The sequence below is a fragment of the Mobula hypostoma genome, chromosome 3 (genome assembly GCF_963921235.1).
Source record: "Mobula hypostoma chromosome 3, sMobHyp1.1, whole genome shotgun sequence".
In the NCBI taxonomy this organism is placed as follows: Eukaryota; Metazoa; Chordata; class Chondrichthyes; order Myliobatiformes; family Myliobatidae; genus Mobula; species Mobula hypostoma.
The window spans coordinates 216,736,189-216,747,172 of record NC_086099.1 but is presented as its reverse complement, the minus strand read 5'-3'; positions in this window follow the sequence as shown (position 1 = coordinate 216,747,172).

The following is a 10,984-nucleotide window of genomic DNA, read 5'->3' as shown; positions in this document are numbered from 1 at the left end:
ATATCAATAAGCAGAGAAAATTTACAAGGATGTTGTCGGGAAGTGATGACTTAAGCTATAGGGAAAAGCACAGGAGAATAAGGGGTGTACTGATTGTGTGGGTATAGATAGGGTAAATGCAAGCAGGCTTTTTCACCGAAGTTGGGTGAGGCTAGAGGTAGAGGCCATAGGTTTAGGGTGAAAGGTGAAATATGTAGGGGAATCTGAAGGGGAACTTCTTCACTCAGAGGGTGGCATTGAGTGTGGAATGAGTTGCCAGAGGAAATGATGGATGCAGGTTTGATTATACCATTTAGGAGAAGTTTAGATAAATACGTGGATGGGAGGTGTATGGAAGTCGATAGGACTTGGCAGAAAAACTGGTTGGCACAGACTAGACAGGCCGAAGGGCCTATTTCTGTGTTGTACTGCTCTGTAACTCTATTGTGTGGACCTGCCACCTTCTTTCTGGACAGCTAGTAGGATGAAGCCACCTGACAGTCACTCTCTTCGTGGACCAGGGCAGTAGAGAGCTGCGTTGGGAGGTCCTGGGTGATCCAGCGGCCTGAGTCAAGCTCAGACCTAGCAACAGTGGCGTGAGTCACAAGACAGCCGATGGAGGGGGGCTCAGCAACCACCACCTCCTATCCCGGGAGGTGTTCACTCAGTCCTCAGATTCGTGTGTATGACTCAGGCCAGTTATTTCTGGATGCTTGTGGGAACATAGAGAATACAACATAGAACATTACAACACAGTATAGACACTTCACCCCACAATGTTGTGCCAACCTTTTAACCTACTCTAAGATCAATGTAACCTTTCCCTCACACATAACCCTCCATTTTTCTATCATCCATGTGCTTAATGACTTAGACGAGGAAATTAAATGCAGCATCTCCAAGTTTGCGGATGACCAGAAGCTGGGCGGCAGTGTTAGCTGTGAGGAGGATGCTAAGAGGATGCAGGGTGACTTGAATAGGTTAGGTGAATGGGCAAATTCATGGCAGATGCAATTTAATGTGGATAAATGTGAGGTTATCCACTTTGGTGGCAAGAACAGGAAAACAGATTATTATCTGAATGGTGGCGGATTAGGAAAAGGGGAGGTGCAACGAGATCTGGGTGTCATTATACACCAGTCATTGAAAGTGGGCATGCAGGTACAGCAGGCGGTGAAAAAGGCAAATGGTATGCTGGCATTCATAGCAAGAAGATTTGAGTACAGGAGCAGGGAGGTACTACTGCAGTTGTACAAGGCCTTGGTGAGACCACACCTGAAGTATTGTGTGCAGTTTTGGTCCCCTAATCTGAGGAAAGACATCCTTGCCATAGAGGGAGTACAAAGAAGTTTCACCAGATTGATTCCTGGGATGGCAGGACTTTCATGTGATGAAAGACTGGATCGACTAGGCTTATACTCGCTGGAATTTAGAAGATTGAGGGGGTATCTGATTGAAACGTATAAAATTCCAAAGGGATTGGGCAGGCTAGGTGCAGGAAGATTGTTCCCGATGTTGGAGAAGTCCAGAACGAGGGGTCACATTTTAAAGTTAAAGGGGAAGCCTTTTAGGACCGAGGTGAGGAAAAACTTCTTCACACAGAGAGTGGTGAATCTGTGGAATTCTCTGCCACAGGAAACAGTGGAGGCCAGTTCATTGGCTATATTTAAGAGGGAATTAGATATGGCCCTTGTGGCTAAAGGGATCAGGGGGTATGGAGAGAAGGCAGGTACAGGGTTCTGAGTTGGATGATCAGCCATGATAGTACTGAATGGCGGTGCAGGCTCGAAGGGCCAAATGGCCTACGCCTGCACCTATTTTCTATGTTTCTATCTAAGAGTCTCTTAAATGTCCCTAATGTGTCTGTCTCTATCATCACCCCTGACAGTGCATTCCACTCTGTGTAAAAAGAAGCCTACCTCTGATATCCCACCTATTTTTTTCCTCCAATCTGCTTAAATTAGTGTTCTCTCGTACCAGCTATTGCCACCCTAGGGAAAAGTCTCTGGCTGTCCTCTCTATCTATGTCTCTAATCATCTTGTGCACCTCTATCAGGTCACCTCTCATCCTTCTTCAGTCCAAAGAGAAACAATGCAAGATTAGATATGCTCTGTAATCCATGCAGCATCCTGGGGAACTGGAATTATATTCAGTCTCCATGATCCATATTTCCATGTGATATGAAAGGAGGCTATCTGACCCGTCGAGTGACTTCACCCTGCCAGCTGGCCAGAAAGAAGCTGTCAGCTCTCAGAGCACTCGAATTCCCAACTGACTTGCCTTGGAACCAATTCTCGTCCCATTCCCACCCACTCTTCCTTGATTCTACCCTTCACCTACACCCCAGGGTCAATTTGCAGTGGTCAATTATCCTACTGTGGGTGGCATGGTAACTGTTAGTGTGATGCTTTACAGTACCAGCGATCTAGGTTCAATTTCTGTCGCTGTTTGTAAGGAGTTTGTACGTTTTCCCCAGGATGCTCCTGTTTCCTCCCACACGATGTATGGCTTAGGTTGGTGCCGGAAACACGGCAACACTTGCGGGCGGCCCCCAGCGCCTCCCGACACAAAACAACACTTTTCACTGTATGCTTCGATGTACATGTGACAAATAAAGCTCATCTATCTATCTGTCTATCCACCAACCTGCATGTCTTGATCTCCCGGTGTAGGGTCTCAACCACACATGTCGACAATTTCTTCCCCCACCCCCTCCACAGAGGCTGCTCAACCCACTGAGCTTCCCCAGCAGATTGCCAGGAACCACAGTCTCGTGTGCCTTGGTCATACTCTAACGTGGCACAGGTGGGCACATGACAAAGAGCTCAGTTTTGCTCAGGGTTTGAAACACTTTATTTAACTCATTAGTTAATGACGTAATGACTTCCCTCAAGAGCTCTTAAAATTCACATTCAAGTACTTATCAAGGTAGTTCTGAGATGTTATGGGAGTATTGTCAGACAGTGTGCTTCAGACTCCAAACGCTCTCTTTTAAAGTAATCCCCCTCTAGGTCACCCACCTTTCACCTTAAACCTATGGCCTCTTGTCTTAGACATCCCCGCTACAGAAAAAGTATTTTTTGCTATCTACCCTCGAGGCCCTCCTTGAGTCAGGGTTTGCAATGAATGTTGCGTCCCAGCTGTCTACATTATACGCAGCCAGGGCAGTACGATATGGGAGAGCAAGCTGTGCCTGTGTAACAAACTTTCCCTCTCCACGCAGCTGATGAATCCAAAGAAATGGCAGAGACAGACTGGCACTAGCGGGATCAAAGGAGTTGCCAGTCCATGTTGAACCCAACGTAGGACTGCCTTAGGGACTCCAGCTCTGGATTTTTCCTCAGGGTTTACACCCGCAGCCTTTCCCATGAGTGGGTATAGCTGCCAGGCAGCGGACATTTGAGATCAGAGTTTTCCTTTACCTAAATAGCTGCTAATCACGGCTGACAAGTCCTGTCTGCCCAAAGGCACCAGTAACCCACCTTTGCTCCTTCCCCTGACAGTAGAAATGGTCCTGCCAGACTTAGCAACTTCGGACACGCGAAGGTCCGAAGCTGGACTTAGTTGTCAGAGGCTATTTGAGACCCACACCATTGGGAGCTTTAATAGGTAGTGGGAGCAGTTAATAGGTATTGGGAGCTTATCCCCACTACCACCCCTGGCTATAACAACCTTAAGGAACCCTAACATCACCCCTAAGTCTTCTCCGTTCCAGAGAAAGTGAACCCAGCCTTTCCATTCTCTCTTTATAATAGAAATGATCCGTCCCAGGCAATGTCCTGGTGAATCTCCTCTGCACCCTTTCCAATGCAATCTGACAACTAGAGAAATGTGCCAGGCCTTTGACTGGAACATCATCGGCAATCTAGACAAATATATGGAGCACATTAAGCTCTGTTGGTCACAAAGTCAGTGAATCACAGTTAAACAGCGTGGAAACAGGTCTTTCAACTCAACTTGTCCAAGTTCTCTAACTGATCTGGTCTCATTTATCAGTGTTTGTCCCATAGTCCTCTAAACCTTTCTTATCCACATACCTGTCTAAATATCTTTTAAACACTTTACCCACTTCTAACACCTAATTCCACAAAACCAATGTCCTGTGTGTGAATCAGTTGCTCCTCGTGTCCTTTTTAAATCCTCCTCTCTCACATTAAGCCAATGCCCTGGAATATTAAACTCACCTAGCCTGGGGACAGGACTGTGACCATGCAGGAAATCCAAAGCAACACACACAAAGTGCTGGAGGAACTCTGCAGGTCAGGCAATGAATAAACACTTGCGCTGAAAAGGAAGGGGGCAGAAGCCAGAAGGAAAAGGTGGAAAGGTGGGGAGGAGGGGTGGAGGCAGTAGGGAGTACAAGTTGGCAGCTGACAGGTGAAACAAGGTGAGGGAGAAGGTTGGGTGAAGTGAGAAACTCGAGGGGGGGTGATAGGTGGAAGAGATAAAGGGTTGGAGAGGAATAAATCTGATAGTAGTGGGCAGTGGTCCATGGGAAAAAGGGAAAGAAGAGGGGAACCAGAGGGAGCCGATGAGCTTTTGAGGAGAAGAGTAGGGGTAAGAGGGAATCAGATTGTGGAATGGACAAAGAGAAAAAAGAAAAAGGAGAAATTAATGGAAGTAATTTCTATAATTTTGTATGTAACCTAAGGAGTGGGAGAGGAGAGTGGGCCATGAAATACAGGGAAGAGGAGGAGAATGGGATGTTGCCTGCATGTGTGAGACCACTCAAAGGCAGTCTTTATGTGCAGACAGGGATGGAGCGGTGGTGAGGTTTAGGAAGGCAGGAACCGTGCTGGGTCCCAGGCAGCTGAAGATACATCTGGCACTGATGGAGTGGAGGAAGCAGGGGTGATCAAGAGGCAGATCTGGAAGGGGGTTGAGCTTGTGTGGACCATGGCACTACAAGATGCCTCAGTCAGTTCTTTCTGAGCTCCTGTCTCTCACCCAGCCTCCCTTCTGAAGGAAGTGTTGACTTCCTCTGGTGCTCAGAGGTCACCACCTGGCCTCTTGCCTAAGCAGCCCACCCAGCAATAACCGATCTCCGTCAGGCACCTGTTTCACATGCCCATGGACACCAGCTGCCGCGACACCGTGATTAATATCCATGGAATGGCAGCAGCCTGTGCTGAAAGGGCCGTAACATTAGATGGCCGACTTAAAACCACAAGACCATAAGACTTAGGAGCAGAATTAGGCCATTCTGCCCATTGATTCTGCTCCACCATAACATCATGGCTGACTTATTACCCCACTCAATTCCATCCTCCTGCCTTTTCTTCATAATCTTTGACTCCCTTAGTAATCAAGAAAATATCAACCTCTGCTTTAAATGTATCCAGTGACTTGGCCTCCACAGCTGTCTGTGGCAATGAATTCAACAGATTCACCACCCTCTGGTGAAATAAATTTCTCCTCATCTCTGTTCTAAAGGGACGCCCTTCTATTCTGAGGCTGCGCTCTCTGGCCCTACACAACAAGAAACATCCTCCCCATGTCTCCTCTGATCTTGCCCAGTGACTTGGTTGGGCGAAGGGAACACTGAATATTGAACATTACAACACAGTACAGGCCCTTCGGCCCACAGTGTTGTACCGTCCTTATAACTGACACTAAGATCAATCTAATTCTCCCCTCTTACATAACCCTTTATTTTTCTATCATCCATATGTCTTCTAAGAGTCTCTTACCTCTACCACTCCCCTGGCAGCACATACCATGCACCCGTACCACTCTCCGTGTAAAAAACCTCCCTCTGACATCCTCCCTGTAATTTCCTCCAATCACTTTAAATTTACACCCCCTGGTATGAGCCATTTCCACCTCGGGAAAAAGCCACTGGCTGTCCACTCTATCTATGCCTCTTATCTTGTACATGTCTATCAACTCAGCTTGATAGAGGTCAGTTTATCAGTACACCTCTGTTTATGAGGAATTTCTGCTTATGGGAGATACAATGTTCGCATTCATTTCAAGAGGGGCAGAATATAAAAGCATTCTTTTATGTGCTGAGGCTTTATAAGGCATTGGTCAGACCACATCTGGAGTACTGTGAGCAGTTTTTGGCCCATATCTAAGAAGGGATGCTCTGACATTGGAGTGGGTCCAGAGAAGGTTTACAAAAATGATCCTGGGAATGAAAGGGTTAACATGTGAGGAGAGTTTGATGGATCTGGGCCTGCACTTGCTGGAGTTTAGAAGAATAAGCAGGGGGATCACATTGAAAACTATCAAATATTTAAAAGCCTAGAAAGAGTGGACAGGATGTTTCCTATCGTGGGGGAGTCTGGGACCAGAGGACACAGACTCAGAATAGGATTCCCCCTTAAAACAAAAATGAGGAGGGTTTTTTTTTAGCCAAAGGGTGGTGAATCTGTGGAACTCATTGCCACAGATGGCTGGAGAGGCCAAAGCATGTGACATATTTAAAGCCAAGGTTGATATGTTCTTGATTAGTCAGGGTGTCAAAAGTTACAGGGAGAAGGCAGGAGAATGAGATTGAGGGGGAAAATAAATCAGTCAGGATCAAATAGAGGAACAGCAATGACAGGCCAAATGGCCTAATCCTGCTCCTATGTCTTATGGTCTTATGAGGAAAGGCTGAGTGAGCGACAGAGATTGTGAGGTAACTTGATGGAAATGTATCGGATTATGAGAGGCATAAATAGAATGGACAGCCAGCGCCATTTCCAGAGCAGTGATGTACAATACCAGAGGACATACGTTTAAGGAGAGTGGAGGAAAGTTTAGGGGAGATGTCAGAGGTTGTATTTATTTATATATACACACACACACAGAGTTGTGGGTACCTGGAATGCACTGGCAGAGGTGGTGGTAAGAGCTAATACATTAGGGACATTTATAACTCTTAGATAGGTACAGAGTTGTAAGAACAATGAAGGGTTATGGGCTGCGTAGGAAGTTAGATTGATAGTGGAGTAGGTTTATATACTGTAGGTCAGCACAACACCTTGGGCCAAGTGCTGCCTGTGCTGTACTATGTGCTATGCTCCATCTGCTACATTCTGTGTCCTACATCCCACATTCTCCCTGACACAGTGGTGTCAAGAAGACCTCTCCCTCAATGTCACAAAAACAAAGGAGCTGGTTGTGGATCACAGGAGGAATGGAGACAGGCTAACTCCTATTGACATCGATGGATCTGGAGCAGAGAGAGTAAACAGCTTCAAGTTCCTCGGCATCCACATCATCAAGGACCTCATGTGGTCTGTACACACCAGCTGTGTGGTGAAAAAGGCACAACAGCGCCTCTTTCACCTCAGACGGTTGAGGAAGTTTGGTATGGGCCCCTAAATCCTAAGACCTATCTACAGGGGCACAATTGAGAGTATCCTGACGAGTTGCATCACTGCCTGGTATGGGAACTGTACTTCCCTCAATCGCAGGACTCTGCAGAGAGTGGTGTGGACAGTTCAGTGCATCTGTAGATGTGAACTTCCCATGATTCAGGACATTTACAAGGACAGGTGTGTATAAAGGGCCCAAAGGATCATTGGGGGCCCAAACCATCCCAACCACAATCTATTCCAGCTGCTACCATCTGGGAAGCGGTACCGCAGCATAAAAGCCAGGGCAGGACCAACAGGCTCTGGGACAGCTTCTTCCACCAGGCCATCACACTGATGAACTCATGCTGATTTGAGTGTACTCTATATTACCTTGACTGTTCTATTTATTATAAATTATTATAAATTACTATGATTGTACATTGTACATTTAGATGGAAATGTAACGTAAAGATTTATACTCCTCATGTATGTGAAGGATGTAAGAAATAAAGTCAATTACACTAGGTACCATGTGCTACATCCTGTGCACTGCGTGCTATGTGTTACGGTCTGTATGCTACATTCTGTGCGCTATGTTCTGTCCTCCACTCCCCAACATTCCATCCTGCCCCTCCCCACAAGCCTACCTCATCTATGCAGTACATTCACCAGGGAAGATTAAGGGTACTGACTGATCACGTAATCTAGTCTTGCATAGCAGATCAGGCCAGCATCTCAGATGACAGCTCAGTGTAATATCCCATGGCAACTTCTCAGAGGAACGAAGGGTGGAGGTGAAATATCTATTGAATCCTGGCCGATATTTAACCTCCAATCAACGTTATCTGAGCAGGCCAGCCCGCTGATGGGGTGAAGGAAGCCCCTTGTTATTTTATAGACCATTACTCAGTCGCTATTGGTGGGATCTTGCTGTTCACATGTTGGCCGCTGGATTTTCCATTTACAACAGAGGTTACAGTTCCGAAACACTTGCAATACTTGTGTACAATGTGTGCAATAAAGGAACAGCAGTTATAATGGGTGACTTCAATCTACATGTGGATTGGGTGAACCAAATTGGTAAAGGTGCTGAGGAAGAGGATTTCTTGGAATGTATGCGGGATGGTTTTTTAAACCAACATGTCGAGGAACCAACTAGAGAGCAGGCTATTCTGGACTGGGTTTTGAGCAATGAGGAAGGGTTAATTAGCAATCTTGTCGTGAGAGGCCCCTTGGGTAAGAGTGACCATAATATGGTGGAATTCTTCATTAAGATGGAGAGTGACATAGTTAATTCAGAAACAAAGGTTCTGAACTTAAAGAGGGGTAACTTTGAAGGTATGAGACGTGAATTAGCTAAGATAGACTGGCAAATGACACTTAAAGGATTGACGGTGGATATGCAATGCAAGCATTTAAAGATTGCATGGATGAACTACAACAATTGTTCATCCCAGTTTGGCAAAAGAATAAATCAAGGAAGGTAGTGCACCCGTGGCTGACAAGAGAAATTAGGGATAGTATCAATTCCAAAGAAGAAGCATACAAATTAGCCAGAAAAAGTGGCTCACCTGAGGCCTGGGCGAAATTCAGAGTTCAGCAGAGGAGGACAAAGGGCTTAATTAGGAAGGGGAAAAAAAGATTATGAGAGAAAACTGGCAGGGAACATAAAAACTGACTGTAAAAGCTTTTATAGATATGTAAAAAGGAAAAGACTGGTAAAGACAAATGTAGGTCCCCTACAGACAGAAACAGGTGAATTAACTATGGGGAGCAAGAACATGGCAGACCAATTGAATAATTACTTTGGTTCTGTCTTCACTAAGGAGGACATAAATAATCTTCCAGAAATAGTAGGGGACAGAGGGTCCAGTGAGATGGAGGAACTGAGTGAAATACATGTTAGTAGGGAAGTGGTGTTAGGTAAATTGAAGGGATTGAAGGCAGATAAATCCCCAGGGCCAGATTGTCTGCATCCCAGAGTGCTTAAGGAAGTAGCCCAAGAAATAGTGGACACATTAGTGATAATTTTTCAAAACTCGTTAGATTCTGTACTAGTTCCTGAGGATTGGAGGGTGGCTAATGTAACCCCACTTTTTAAAAAAGGAGGGAGAGAGAAACCGGGAAATTATAGACCGGTTAGCCTAACATCGGTGGTGGGGAAACTGCTGGAGTCAGTGATAACAGCACATTTGGAAAGCGGTGAAATCATCAGACAAAGTCAGCATGGATTTGTGAAAGGAAAATCATGTCTGACGAATCTCATAGAATTTTTTGAGGATGTAACTAGTAGAGTGGATAGGGGAGAACCAGTGGATGTGGTATATTTGGATTTTCAAAAGGCTTTTGACAAGATCCCACACAGGAGATTAGTGTGCAAACTTAAAGCACACGGTATTCGGGGTAAGGTATTGATGTGGATAGAGAATTGGTTAGTAGACAGGAAGCAAAGAGTGGGAATAAACGGGACCTTTTCAGAATGGCAGGCAGTGACTAGTGGGGTACTGCAAGGCTCAGTGCTGGGACCCCGGTTGTTTACAATATATATTAATGACTTGGATGAGGGAATTAAATGCAGCATCTCCAAGTTTGCGGATGACACGAAGCTGGGTGGCAGTGTTAGCTGTGAGGAGGATGCTAAGAGGATGCAGAGTGACTTGGATAGGTTGGGTGAGTAGGCAAATTCATGGCAGATGCAATTTAATGTGGATAAATGTGAAGTTATCCACTTTGGTGGCAAAAATAGGAAATCAGATTATTATCTGAATGGTGGCCGATTAGGAAAAAAGGTGCAACGAGACCTGGGTGTCATTATACACCAGTCATTGAAAGTGGGCATGCAGGTGCAGCAGGCGGTGAAAAAGGCGAATGGTATGCTGGCAGTTATAGCAAGAGGATTCGAGTACAGGAGCAGGGAGGTACTACTGCAGTTGTACAAGGCCTTGGTGAGACCACACCTGGAGTATTGTGTGCAGTTTTGGTCCCCTAATCTGAGGAAAGACATCCTTGCCATAGAGGGAGTACAAAGAAGGTTCACCAGATTGATTCCTGGGATGGCAGGACTTTCATATGAAGAAAGACTGGATGAACTGGGCTTGTACTCGTTGGAATTTAGAAGATTGAGGGGGGATCTGATTGAAACGTATGAAATCCTAAAGGGATTGGACAGGCTAGATGCAGGAAGATTGTTCCCGATGTTGGGGAAGTCCAGAACGAGGGGTCACAGTTTGAGGATAAAGGGGAAGCCTTTTAGGACCGAGATTAGGAAAAACTTCTTCACACAGAGAGTGGTGAATCTGTGGAATTCTCTGCCACAGGAAACAGTTGAGGCCAGTTCATTGGCTATATTTAAGAGGGAGTTAGATATGGCCCTTGTGGCTACGGGGATCAGGGGGTATGGAGGGAAGGCTGGGGCAGGGTTCTGAGTTGGATGATCAGCCATGATCATAATAAATGGCGGTGCAGGCTCAAAGGGCCGAATGGCCTACTCCTGCACCTATTTTCTATGTTTCTATGTTTCTCACTGACCTGAAGCATTAACTCTGCTTCTCTCCCCGCAGATGCTGCCTGACCTGGAGAATATCTCTAGTGTTTCCTTCTGTATTTGAAGGAAATGCAGTTATCAGCTCCTATGGCTTAGAAACAGTCTCTCCAGCCCAACTCATCCAAGCCAGCCAAAATAGCAATCTAAGCAGATTACATTTAGACCCCTTCC